The sequence below is a fragment of the Melanostigma gelatinosum genome (assembly GCF_949748355.1).
Source record: "Melanostigma gelatinosum genome assembly, chromosome: 1".
In the NCBI taxonomy this organism is placed as follows: Eukaryota; Metazoa; Chordata; class Actinopteri; order Perciformes; family Zoarcidae; genus Melanostigma; species Melanostigma gelatinosum.
The window spans coordinates 13,849,044-13,862,320 of NC_136634.1; the positions used below are offsets into that span (position 1 = coordinate 13,849,044).

The window sequence follows — 13,277 nt, forward strand, 5'->3', positions numbered from 1 at the left end:
ATGTACCGTACTAAGGTGCTTGGGCAACACAGGCTTTTTTTCTCATTGATGCCGATAAACGATTTTTTAATTTGAAAAAAATACAGAGAAAGACAGACTGAGTAAATGAAGTAGTGGAGAGGAAAGACGAAAGGGAGATAAAGAAAGAAAGAAAGAAAGAAGAAGGAGAGATGTTGAAGGAGAGCAAGAGGGCGGGGAGGAGAAAGAAAGAGCTTCCTTCTAAGTTCCGCTGTGGTAATTAGAGATTAACATACAGTTGATATTGATCTTCCCTGCAGGACTGAGCCAGCACGCTCATTTCTACAACACCCATCCATTATCCCAGGAAGCTGACCGACACACACACACACACACACACACACACACACACACACACACACACACACACACACACACACACACACACACACACACACACACACACACACACACACACACCCACACACACACACACACACACACACACACACACACACACACACACATACTCCTCAGAGATCACCAGCTGGAACTGAAGCTTTGCCTGAGCGAGCCCTTCTTCCAAACTGGTTGCTAGGTTACGGCAGTATGATGTTGCAGCCGGCAGACAGCCTGCTAAATGATGTAGTCTACTTCCTCCAAACTATATCCTACTCTGGCATGGGGACATGTCACGGTGATGCAACCTGGGGCACTACGAGAAGCAGCCAGTTGGACTTCATCTTCAGTGGCATGATGGTAAAAGTTCAAATATCAGCCATTCACAAGATTCCCCGCTGTATCTTTTCACAAACACATTGTTTTCTCGAGGTGTTACAGCTGCACTGCCCACATCTTGCTTCCCTTAAAATGCAAGTCCATTCACGTCCTGTTGAAAGACAGACATGTAGAAACAGGCTGGAGCAGGTGAGTGTATTTTACACTATAAATGTCAATGCATGATTTCTTCCGATTTTCGTAAAGCTTACGGTCTCCTCCCCTGGACTATTATATAATCAATGCCTACATGTTGGGCCTAACAGGAGATTTACTTGTTTCCATGATATATTGAATTGCAAAAAAATCTTGCAGTCACTATCCCAAGTACATATGCTGTCCTACAAGTCATAATCCAACACTGCTGCTGAAAGAAGAACAATTTACTGTCATTGCTGAAAATACAAGTTACTGTATGTGTATGCTCATTGTTATTTATTTTTTTATCTTGTAATGTAGTTATGGACTGGAGAACCCTCCCCCCCCCCCCCCCATAGTTCGCCTCTGCCAGCCTAAACATACATTTGCTAAGAGAGAATGGCGTGCGAGAGGAGAAAGGCTGTTTATCGACTTCCCGCTGCAAAAACATGACACTCAGCACACAGAGGATACGTGGACTGATCCCCCTCTCTGATCACAGCTTAACACAACTTTACCCTGACTGTCTCCCGGGAACGGACTCCCTCCGTCTCTTTCCATGATCAAACCCTTTATTCTCTCTCTCTCTCTCTCTCTCTCTCTCTCTCTGCCCATCTCTACTCTACTCTACTTTCTCTCCCAGTCCCCAGTGATTTCTTAGTCATCCATCCCCCTCTTTGTCTCTGTCAGGGTGTCTGTCTATACTGTAATGGTGTCCCTGCAGTAGACAGGTGCCGGCTGTACTCTCTGTTCTCCATTGACAGAAATGATAGAAAAGGTGAGACCTCTGATTTATTTTTTTGCTCACTTCCCTCAGTCCCTTATAGCACCAGGACTAATTTCTGGTCCCTGACACTGACACCAACACCTCACAATATGGACAGAATCAACCACAGAGTATCTGAGATTGCAAGCAAAAGTCACTGTTTTACAGATCTAACATATCTGTGTACACCTTCAAAACACATACATATATTATATATATGTAAACAACTCCATCATCAACTTTAAACGCACCACAGACACAAAACACAACATAACATGATTGATAATGCCCTCAGCATGTGATAGCAGAGTCTGCATCAACACACAGAAAAAAATAAACACTGTAAACCAAATTTCACTGCCATTCTAACACTATTAATTCCTGAATAAAAACAGCTGGAGTTAATATTTTGGTTAAATTAAAGTGCAAGTCTAAGAGACTCTTTGAATTTAAAGTAAATTTATATTTATATATAGCACAAACAGACACAACTACATGCATGTATGTATATGTCCGAGTAGCTGAAAGGCATACATGTATAGTATGCATACGCCCTCAGATGTGCTTAGAGAGTTCCCTGCTGTGTCAGTAGCCTCTCACTTCCTACCTCTCAGTTTTGGTGCTTGCCAACAACGTGTTGGCATGAAAACTGTCCCTGTGAATCAGATGTGGGCTCATCGGGGCCAAGTGGCAGGAAGGAACTCAAACAGTGCATGTATGTGCAGAAGGATTTACAATATGTGTCCCGTGTTGATGTTTTGGTCCAACCAGACCGCTTTGGGACCACTGCCATGTGGAGAGCTACGGTTGCAGATAGTAGTGGGAAAAAGCCTGACATCAGTATATCAAATCCAACTACAAGCTGTGCAGGTTTGCAGGAACATTACAAAGCAGTCACTCCTGAGCTTTGTATTTGCAACTGCATTTGAAAAAGCACAGGCTGTGGTTTCTAATTAGCAGCAGTCTGTCTGACTTCAGACAACTACATTTGCTCGTTCAGGAATGTTGTTAAGTCACACTTTGTGATAAAGTATTTCTAGCGGAGTGGTGGAAAGATCAGTGGTGACTTTGCGTGAAAAAGGTCCAACAAACAAAAGAGACATTTGACGATTAACTCTTCATATGCTTTTACAAATTGGATGGGCTTGACAAACTTTTGCTGATAGTGATATTTTTCATTTTAGCATCTGCCATGTGATAAAGTCCCCATTCAAACACTGTCAGCATAGTTTTCTGTGGTTCAAAACTATGATTGGGGTAGCACTCTGACAGGGCAGGTTGACACAAAAGACTTCGTGGTGGACGCTGGAAGTGATTTCATGGCCAAATGAGATTTTGATGTGTGCTTTCCAGAACCAAAGACATAACCATGCTTTAGAAATGCGATGCAAAGGGCAGGCAAGGGCAGATCAAATTGTGTTTGTAAGTACCCGATACTCATTCTGAATGGTCATTTTCCCTTTTGACTTAATTTGAGAGTTTTTGGATATCGGCTAACCGCTCAAGAACTGGATCCCTGGGTCAAAAGTAAGAATGCAATTATTTATCTCATGGAAGTCTTCTGTACTAATAATTACACGTAACAAAAGTATGAGTGACAGCTGACCTCAAGCAGGAAAGGAAGTACACTTTAATACAGTAGGCTGCACTCAGCTTCATGCAAACACTGGAGACTGTCTTTAAGAAGAGAGAAACAATGCATGTCATTTGTTCCATTGAATATGGAGGTCTATTGGGGCTTAACCAAACAACAGTTCAGTACAGAGGGCAATCAACACCTCAGCTGGACATTAGACGATCAGAGGTCAGGCCTGTCTCGACTGTATCACTTGAAGTGGGGGCCTGCCACACCGATTCATAATCACCTCCACAGGTGAACTAGTGGGTGCAAACACACAGCATATGGTGACATGCATTCATACACACATGAACACACAAAATGACAAATAAACTGCTCAGGTACACATTTTCTGTACACTGTGCAGGAAGACTTTGTATCTTCTGTAACCCCAACATGCCCAACATGCTGTTTTGAACGGCCACATAGAAATCCACAGCAAGTTCTCATTGTGAATTGAAAAACACCTCACTGGGCCATTCATGGAAAGTTGTGAGTTTATATAGGAATAAAATACAAGCGAAGCATGAAATGTGACCAGAAAGGAGAGTACTGTCGCATAATAGAGAGCCCAAGCGAATGAAACAAAGGGAAAGAATGTGACAGAAAGAGGCTTACATTCAGCAACGACAAAGAGAGATGAGAGCTAGCTAAAGACAGACACAGCTGACGAAGGGGAAGAGCTATGTTTCAACAGGCGCCCAGTTATTCATGAGAGTCCAAGAAGTCTGCCGTCTCGCGAAACGTCTGGAACAGTATTTTTCTCTATGTGTGTGTGTGTGTGTTCATGTAACTTTTGAGTTTTGCCCTTGGTTAAGTCAGTCAAGGCTCCTGGTTTAAAAATAGCCTGAGTGAGGATGCAGAGCTATTTATACTTCTCACACACCCTGCCTGAAAGCCTCAATGCACCCTTGCTCGAGTGTCGAGTGTGTGTCTGTGTGTATGCGATGACGAATTGAGCTCATTTTAATTCTTGCTTTGCTGCGCTCTATTGCTTTTGAGCTGAGTCATTCATTTTCTTTCTCCTTCTTACTTCTTTGTTTCTCTTTATTCCAAGCAACGGACACGCAGACGACACACATGTACTCATACAGAGTGAAGGCAACTGCCATGAATGAATACATGATTGACAGCTGGTGAGGAAATGAGCAGTCTTTTCAAAACACATGAACAAACCTATTTTTCACAGGTAACAGTGGATGCGTCAAACTCTTGTATTTGCCTGCAGTCACAGACAAGAGAGGCTGCAGCTATGCTTAGAGAGGCTGATGGCTTTCTGCCACTGATGCACTCAAACTGATTCAGACAGGGATGCCATGGAAGACTTGCCAAAGCCAAAATACAAATTGATTTCCATAAAATGCTCCGATAGGCTCTCTACACGTTGGATTTTTTGGATTGCTATGTCCCAAATTGGGACATAGCAATATTAAAGGTGGAAAATAAGATATTGGGCTGATAATTGATCCAATTGTGCAAGTTAATTCCTAATTGCTGAATGAAAGTAGTTGTGCCACTTCATGGTACCATTGTGGAGTGCCGCCTCTTAAATTAGTCTCTCTAACTAACTGTCTTCGAGTCTAACTACTCTTGATGTGTTCCATTAAAGAATGATGTCACACTTGCCTTTTCATTATTGAACTGTGGTCTTCAGACATCAATTATATAAGTTATAAGTCATATATCCAAAAGAAACACATCTAAAGTGATGGACTGTACATTGTCTGCAGCCATAATCCACATTTGCATAATGTAAACATGATAGTATCGGGAAACAGTGAGAAACCTCAACCTCAAGTGAAGTTAACCAGCAGTTTCCAGTAAGTCTTAAGAGTATTTAGATCATTTTCAATGATAAATATTTATATACACAAAAATGAATACACTTAGGGCCCTGACCTCTGAACCCCATGTGGGAATCCCATTATTCTCTATGAAAAACAAACTTATTATGATGCTTCCCTGAAAACAATTCACAGCACTATTGTGTCTTTGCATGTGATGTACAGTAAGAGTAATGTAATGTTAGGTATTATAGGTACTTGCTGTGTAAGGCTGTTCTGAATAAAGAGAAAGTATATATCTCAGCCTACATCGGTGTGTGTGCGTGCGTGTGTGTGTGTGTGCGTGCGTGTGTGTGTGTGTGTGTGCGTGTGTGTGGGCTTCACATTAAGTGTGTGAAGGTGAGAGTGGAAAGCATTCCAATAACCTGAGGGGAGCTGTTATTAGATTTGGAGCCCTCCACTATTAAACCTCAGTTCAATGTAATAGAGAGAGAGAGAGCAGAGTTGCATCTTTATGAAACAAGGGGGACACAACCAGAGACACGCTAACACACGCACACGCTAACACACGCACACGCTAACACACGCACTCTACGAGGAAGAGAAAGGGGGATGACTATGTACAGTTGTGCAACAGGGACGGTCATTATTAGCTGTAATATATGAGTAGAATACATGCTAATGCTCTGGGGGGAGAACAGATAACATATGGAATCATATAGATTGTATATTATTTAACAGGTTATACAAGAATAGATTCGATAAATGAGATTTAAAGACAAGGATGGAGGTGGACATGAAATAGGAGAAGAAGAGGTGGCTGGTAATTAAGAAGGTGATGTCGAAAGGGGCGAGTGGACCCCAGAGTAGATACAAGACTGAATGAAGTAGAGAGCCAATAAATAAGAAGCAAGAGGGAGAGTCACACTGCTCTGAGTCAAACGTGAGCTGTGGTTTGCTGCATGTTCGTCCTCATTGGACTTCTTTTACTTAGAAGAGGGCGAGGGAGTGGTGCAGTCTCTGGCTCATCAGTATTCAACTGAGGGAGAGAGTCGGAGGGGGATAGAGAGAGACAGAGAGAGAGAGAGAGAGAGAGAGAGAGAGATTGAAAGAAATAAAGATTTGACAAGTTTAAGAAAAAAAAAAAGGAAACGATGAGAAATGGCTTTTTTGTGAATGACAGCAAAGTCAAAGGAAGAAGGCTACAGACAAAAAGGAAAGACGAGGAGGCGGGAGTGTTGTAAAGTATAGTGGGAGGAGGCGGAGGAAGAGAGGAAAACTCCAAGGCTGACTCAGAGGGATCCCTCTTCTCTTCTCATCTCTTCCCCTCCCTCCCTCCCTCCCTCCCTCCTTCCCTCCTAGGCTTGAGGGCTACATGACACTCCTCCTCTTTCATTCTCACTCGCTTTCTATTCCATGTTGCATTCTCTCTCTCCTACTGTGTCAACCCTCAGGTGGAGACAAAAATAGAACTGACCACCTTATAGTCACCCTATGTCTTAACTTCTTCTTTTCCTTAGTCCAGGATAATATCTCATGTAACCCTGGCTCTGATGGCACAGAAATAGAAACAAACTATGTTAAATACAGCAGTGAGTTATCATTCGTATATTATGCATCAGCACACGCAAGAAAATCTACATTAAACATGGCCACAAACTGATTTGACAAAATCATATCCGGATCTTTTCACCTGGTACACTGACCAGCGAGGAACAGACAATAGTCGAGTTCTCCATCAGAGTGTGCCAGTGATTGATTAGCTGTAGACCGACCATTGATTGTCTGTTGATTGTTAATAGATCAGTGATAGATTGTTTGTTGTTGAGTTGTTAATCACACACCTAATCGTTTGACGAGTCGGGTTGTCACGTAAATGATGGTGTTCATGCTGTGATTCATGAACATGCTGTAATGAGCTGACCAGCGCATATGCTCCAGCCTCCACTAGATATTATTACATGACAAAATGCCTTGTTGACTGAAATTCCATGTGGCTGCATGGGAGAGCTGGGTTAGCGGCATTAACAAGTGAGAATGAGTCTGTTCTCGTTTGCTTGTGTTTCATTTCAGGGAGATTCTGTGTGCGTTTTGGAGAGAGAGCTCAACAAGAAGAGGTCAGGACAAAAGGTTTTTCAAAATTTGTAAAAAAGCGAATCTACCCGACATTACTGGGGAAGGACATGACATTTGCACACCCATGACTGCAAAGTGTGTTGTCACTGTGCAGGACAGAAAAAAAAGTCAGTATACTGATCAACTCCGCAAATGTTGGTTATGGCGTGTTTCATTTTTTTGTGAGAGGTTTCATCTCAGTGAATGACATGTATGTTAGGCAGGCATGGGGTTTCATTTCAATGAGGGGTTCAGTGTGGGATGATCCTGTGAGCTAGGATGCACCGTATAGGCACGTTTGGAAAACAAAAAGATGAGAAAAAAGCAAGAGGATGAGAGTGTAACAGGAGAACAGGTGGCGTGTTCAGCAGGGAGCAGGTAGGTGCGTGGGCGGGACTTTGCACCCCACTGCTACTCTGATTGGACAGCTAGGGTAGCTGTGACATCAACGTCCTTGCCTTGGGCTTGTTGTGACCATGTCCAGTATCACTAACACGCATGCACGCAAGCAACCCCCCAATCATTGTTGTATCTTTGTTAATAGGTTCTCTTAGGAATACAGTGAACATACTTTTAAACGAAGAAAAGGAAAATATAATGTAAAGATGCTCAATACAAAATTCAGAGCATATCTTCTCCCTCCACAGGGATGTCAACAGCTGAAAAGGCCACATGTGCTACAGCCTCTTGTCCTACATGCAACAATGACAGGTCAGTAGAGGTTCTCTTTAGACACACACATATGCATCAAGATCGCGACAAACATTCGGTAACTACGCCTCTAAGTTCTGTCAAACTGTACAGTTACTTTAAATGCATTGAATACACTGACATGAGGTCAAAAGCTATACTGTGAGGTCTCACATTGTGTTAATGAAGTGCAAGTAAATGAGCGGAGGACAAACAGAAACTATAGCAACACTTTTGCTTCAAAATAAATGATCAAAAAACACCGATCCTGTTTGTTGTTTATGTGCTCACAGGTTTAAAAGAGAAGAGACAGACAGAACATGGGCAGAGAAAGACATTTCTCGAATATGTGCCTCGGATATTAGGACAGCTGGCTGATGAATACTTGAAGGATGCTGTTTATCTAACTTGTGGGAGGCAATTACTTACACTGTGCTGCACAAACACACACAAAGGCAAGCACACAGGCAGACATACACCAATACATTTACACACATGCACGCCTCACATACAATGATGCAAACAACAATAGAGAGATGCTCATACTTGCACATACACAGAAATACCCACACATACGCCACACACACACACACACCTACACACACACACACACACACACAGTACACTTCACACTACTACCAGACAGAGAGGAAGTCTAATTACCGGTTATTCAACCCAGGCTCACTGTGGGAAGCAAACATATTTAGTCTAAATTCAACACTTGGCACACAGGCTCTTTTCCAACCTGCCTTGCAAGCAGCCGATAAGAAGATAAAATGGAGGAATATTTTTGAAAAGAATATTGTTTCTTGGCACCAAATTGTTTTTAAACAATTTCATCATTTTCATTTCTGTCTAAAAATGACATGTTAGAGCTGTTAGGCACTTATCACCTGTTGCTTGGTAACGGATGAATGAATATGCATTTTTGTCTGAACAATAGTATAATGTATAATGTGCAGTGCTTCATTTGTATAATCTACTGGCTCCTTGGCCCAGCTCAAAACACACCTGCACAACAGCGTACATATACAGTATGTGTAGCTGTTGATGGAAACAATTAAGTACATGTGACGAGAAGCATATCTTCAGACAATGAGTTCAACAGAACACTTTTTGCAGTTCTAAGACATGTGATCAGTGTGCCAGCATTAGAGAATGGCTGAGCTACTGGGTGTGTTCCTGAGCCTGTGTGAAGCTAGACCCAGAATAATACATGAAAACCCAGTATACGTGTCTATGTTTGTGTCGTATAGCTGGTCCAGATATCCTCTGTTGCCCATAGCGGTGTTAATATTCTGCACACACTGGGTGCGGCCAAACCCCATTAATCACGTTTGTGAATGTCTAATCTCAACGTTACTTGTGCTGGTTTCATTTTCATGGCTGTCTGCAAGATTTATAATGGCGTTTGGAGAAGGTGTATGTGGTGTGTGTGGGAGAGATGTAATACATTGTTACGAAAGCATGCTCTTAAATGTGTCACCTGGTTGAGGAGAACAATGTCCTGAATGTGCAGATATGCTCCCAGTGGGGGAACCAGCATGTTAAGACACACATCCGTTCCGTTGAATATGTCTTTGTGTTCCTGTGTGTGACCGTTGCACCTGCAATTTAGTGTTGACTTTGAGCAAGTGTGTGTGTGTGTGTGCGAAATGTGTTTGTATCCACGAGTGTGGGTGTGTATGGGGTCACAAGTTTGCAAAAAGCTTGACCAGGTTACAGTGGCATGTGTCCCTGTTTGTTACCATGGGGATAGTAAGTGGCCTTTCAAGAGATGTCCAAACGCATGATGAGATCAGATTACATCAATGAAGGGGAAGAGTAGAAACAAACACAGGGGTGAGCAGGGGAATGAGTAGAGAGGAGGGATGCAAGAGGGCGGACGCATGGGCCAGGCAACCTGTTAATGGAGTGTGCAGAAGGGATCATCACACACACACACACACACACACACACACACAGCTGTGACCAGATACACACATGTGCACACAGAAAGACCACACAATCTGATCAGTTTGTAACCATCCATTTCTTTGAACTGTCATAAGCAGACACACACAAATGCATCCCCTCAAACAGCCAATGATGCCAAGTGCATGCTAGTTTTGTGGTGTAGTGGCAGTCAGTGAGTGAAGAAGGACAAACGTCTCATTACATGAGACTAAGAGTCTGCTTGGAGAGCTGAATGTGGATGACCCTGTTAAATCGTGGACAGCGGGGCTGTTTGTCTAGATGAAGGCTGTCAAGAGACATTGATTTCAGACAGCAGGCCGATGGACTGACAATCACTGAGGAAAGACTGGGAGTTTTTCCAAGCAGGTCTTCATCGTGGAGGAGAAACTGATTGGCTGAAACACATGCTCATGGGGACACTACAGTACTGTAGCATTGGATTCAGACATTGAAACTAAGCACACATTTAAAGCCCATCAACTGTTGTCCATGGGGGTAAATATGTGCATCTTGTGCAAGTCTAAGTGAAAATGAAGGATGAAAATGTGGAATCACATGACAATTCCGAGAACCCTATACGTCTTCCTTATTATTTTTTTCCCGATTGGTTCACACTCTAGATCAAAATTGTGAATTTCAAAATATGTAGAAAGATTCTCACTGAAGTCACTAAGCCTGCAACACTCACATCATGTGTTTGTGGTAGCAGAATGGAAAACAAGTTCTCCTTGATTGATAGTTTTAACCACATTGTCATCCTTCTCTCAAAATTAAAAACAAAAATATTCATTTTACCTTCATGTTCATCATCATCATTACTGCCAGTGGCATAATCGTCATCGTCTTCATTATACTGGAAGTCAGCTATAAGGCATATATAATAATACTTTATTACTGTAAACAGTACAAGTCAACAATTAAATCACGATGCTCGAACCTAAATAAAGGTATTGCTATCTACAATTAAGTTACCACTACTATCCCACCACAACATACTATAGGTTACCGCTTTATGCAGAAAACTAAATATATGAGAGCAAAAAACACAGTTATACACAGTATGCAAGTCAACGTTTGAGAGGGCGAGGAATGAAATAATTGTGGGTTTAACAGATGATTTGAACAAAATAATTGTACATTTCTTTTATATGTCAATTTAATTAAAAAGTATTTACCAGCGTTTTGATTAAAGTGGCTGTGTTAACTCGTGTGATTTTTCAGGTCCACATGTAGATTTATTTTTTTATTTTAGCAGAGAAAGTTATTGGAAGCATTATAAGAAAAACATTTGAGTGAGGCCCATTGTCACCACTTAGCTGAATAATGCCTGAAGAAATCTGATGAGCCCCATAGGCGGTGGTTTGATTTACTGTGATCTGATCAAACTGTAGGATTTTAAAAAAAAACAATGGTTCAAACTGAAAATAATAATACTATTATTACGAACATTTGTTTGTGTTTTAATGCAAGTTCATGTGTGTCTTTCATGCGCGTCTGTTTTTATGTTTGTAAGCCTAAGACATTTTTCTTTCATTATGTGATAGAGAATAAAAAAGTGAGAATCTTGAAGCTGGAACTGTGGCTAAATTCAGAATGACATTATTTTCTGAATGGGTGTGGCCCAAATGCAACCTACCATTATATGAATAAATACGGGGACCAGTTAAATTGCCAGCCTTTGGCTGAACTTAATCTAGCGTGCTTAAAAAGCTTCCAAAACAGATACAAAAAATTGGCAAAGCAGTCTCAGAAACGATCAGGATTCCACGTTCAAATCTTTTGATGAGCTCTGATGAGCCTGCGGGCTCTGAAAGGCTGACCTGCAGACGGCTACCACTTAGAATGTGCTTTGCACTCTCCCAAATATTTTGTCATCAATATACCTCCATACTGCTACAGTGTAGATTACATACTTCGTAGATATTTCTGATCATTTTCATGGGGAAGCTTAACAGGAAATGACTAACAGGAGTTTTTCATTTTAGTTGGCTTTTGTACACTGCAAAAACACAATAATGTTTACTTAAAAACGGGGTTTGGAATTTAAAAGCACTCTTTCGCTTTAAAATGAAGCTGGTTAAACAGCTTGCTCTCATTCCATTTTGAGACATTTTCTACTCAAATTGTGAAGAATATCTTTCAGTAAGCAACAGCCAACTAATCATGAGAATATCAAGACTTCGATAGCCTTGCTAATACGCTATTTACCATCTGAGTCCAGATAGTCATCCATCTCTACAAAAAAGAAATCAAGAAATCATTTTATTGTGCACTTCTTTAACTTTTGTTGAAAAAAGGCTCAGCTATCAACACACATGACAAGGAAGGTGCTAGAACAAAACCAATGGTCTTCATTACAAGACATGGGGCGACACATCTTTCCCTGTACAGCATACAATAGTCCTTGCCTCAACAGGCCACCAATCTGTCCTCCTAACAGGTGGGTTAATATACATTTATGCTAATGCTTATAAGCATAGGTGCTAACACACGGCACACACACACACACACAACCAGACAAATCATTGAGTGAGAATTACCCAGTCTGATCTCATCATAAAGATGCCCCTCTGGTATGGCTGGTGATTGACAAGGGTGTGAGGACAGGAACCAGAAGACAGAGATGAGTGTATGAGTGACTGTGTATATATACATACAGTATATATATATATATATATATATAACTGAATCAACATATTTTTAGTCTGAAGCAGTATCAGGGTTAGCTTCAAGGTACAAACAATTTGATTGATATTTACTTCAGGGGCTTAATAAGGTAGAGATGTTTTTGATTTGCTCGTCACCTTATTCAGGAGGATTAGAAAGGAAAAGATAAATAAATGAATCCTCCTATCGTCTGCTCTCTCTTTCAATTGCCTTGCCGCCTCTTGTCCTCCATTGCAAATGGGCCCTATTACTATTAGCAACTCATCCATTTATGAATGCAGATTAGATGAAATGCATTATGTATCAAACCAAGGGTCATCCATCCCTAGAGGAAGTGGCTTCTCGGGCCTAGCCTCTCTGTGCACAAGGAGGACTGACTGGTCATTCCCTGCTGGGATTACATGCAGTAAACAGAACTTGTTCAACAACCAGTTGACATCAGTGACATCTTTCTCAGTCTCTATCCCAGGACCACAGAAGCAGAGTGAATGCAACACAGTAATGGCTTTGACGGTCAGTGTTGCGTATCACAGCCAGATGGTTTACTTGGCTGGGCCATGGTGCTGGCAGCCATGCGACTGGAAGCTTGTTTCCTGCATGGCCAACATGAAAGAACAGCAAAACACTTCGTGTTCACATTAGTGGCAGGGTTATGGATTCAGCTGCACCGACAGAAAAGCCAGTGACAGCAGATCCATTCAGTAGATAGAGGCATACTGGTTGCTGTTGAGTCATCACATTTCCGATAACATTCGTGTCAATATCGGTATGCGTCACTGTTTCAGACGACGCTGTATCATTTGGTTTT

General features: G+C 41.7%; 1 protein-coding gene across 1 annotated transcript in view; it reads right to left on the reverse strand.

The window, feature by feature from the left end:
- Positions 1-13,277, reverse strand: part of shank3a (SH3 and multiple ankyrin repeat domains 3a) — a gene marked incomplete at both ends in the record, with an annotated part of 114,298 nt that overhangs the window by 36,185 nt on the left and 64,836 nt on the right. The window lies entirely within an intron of this gene.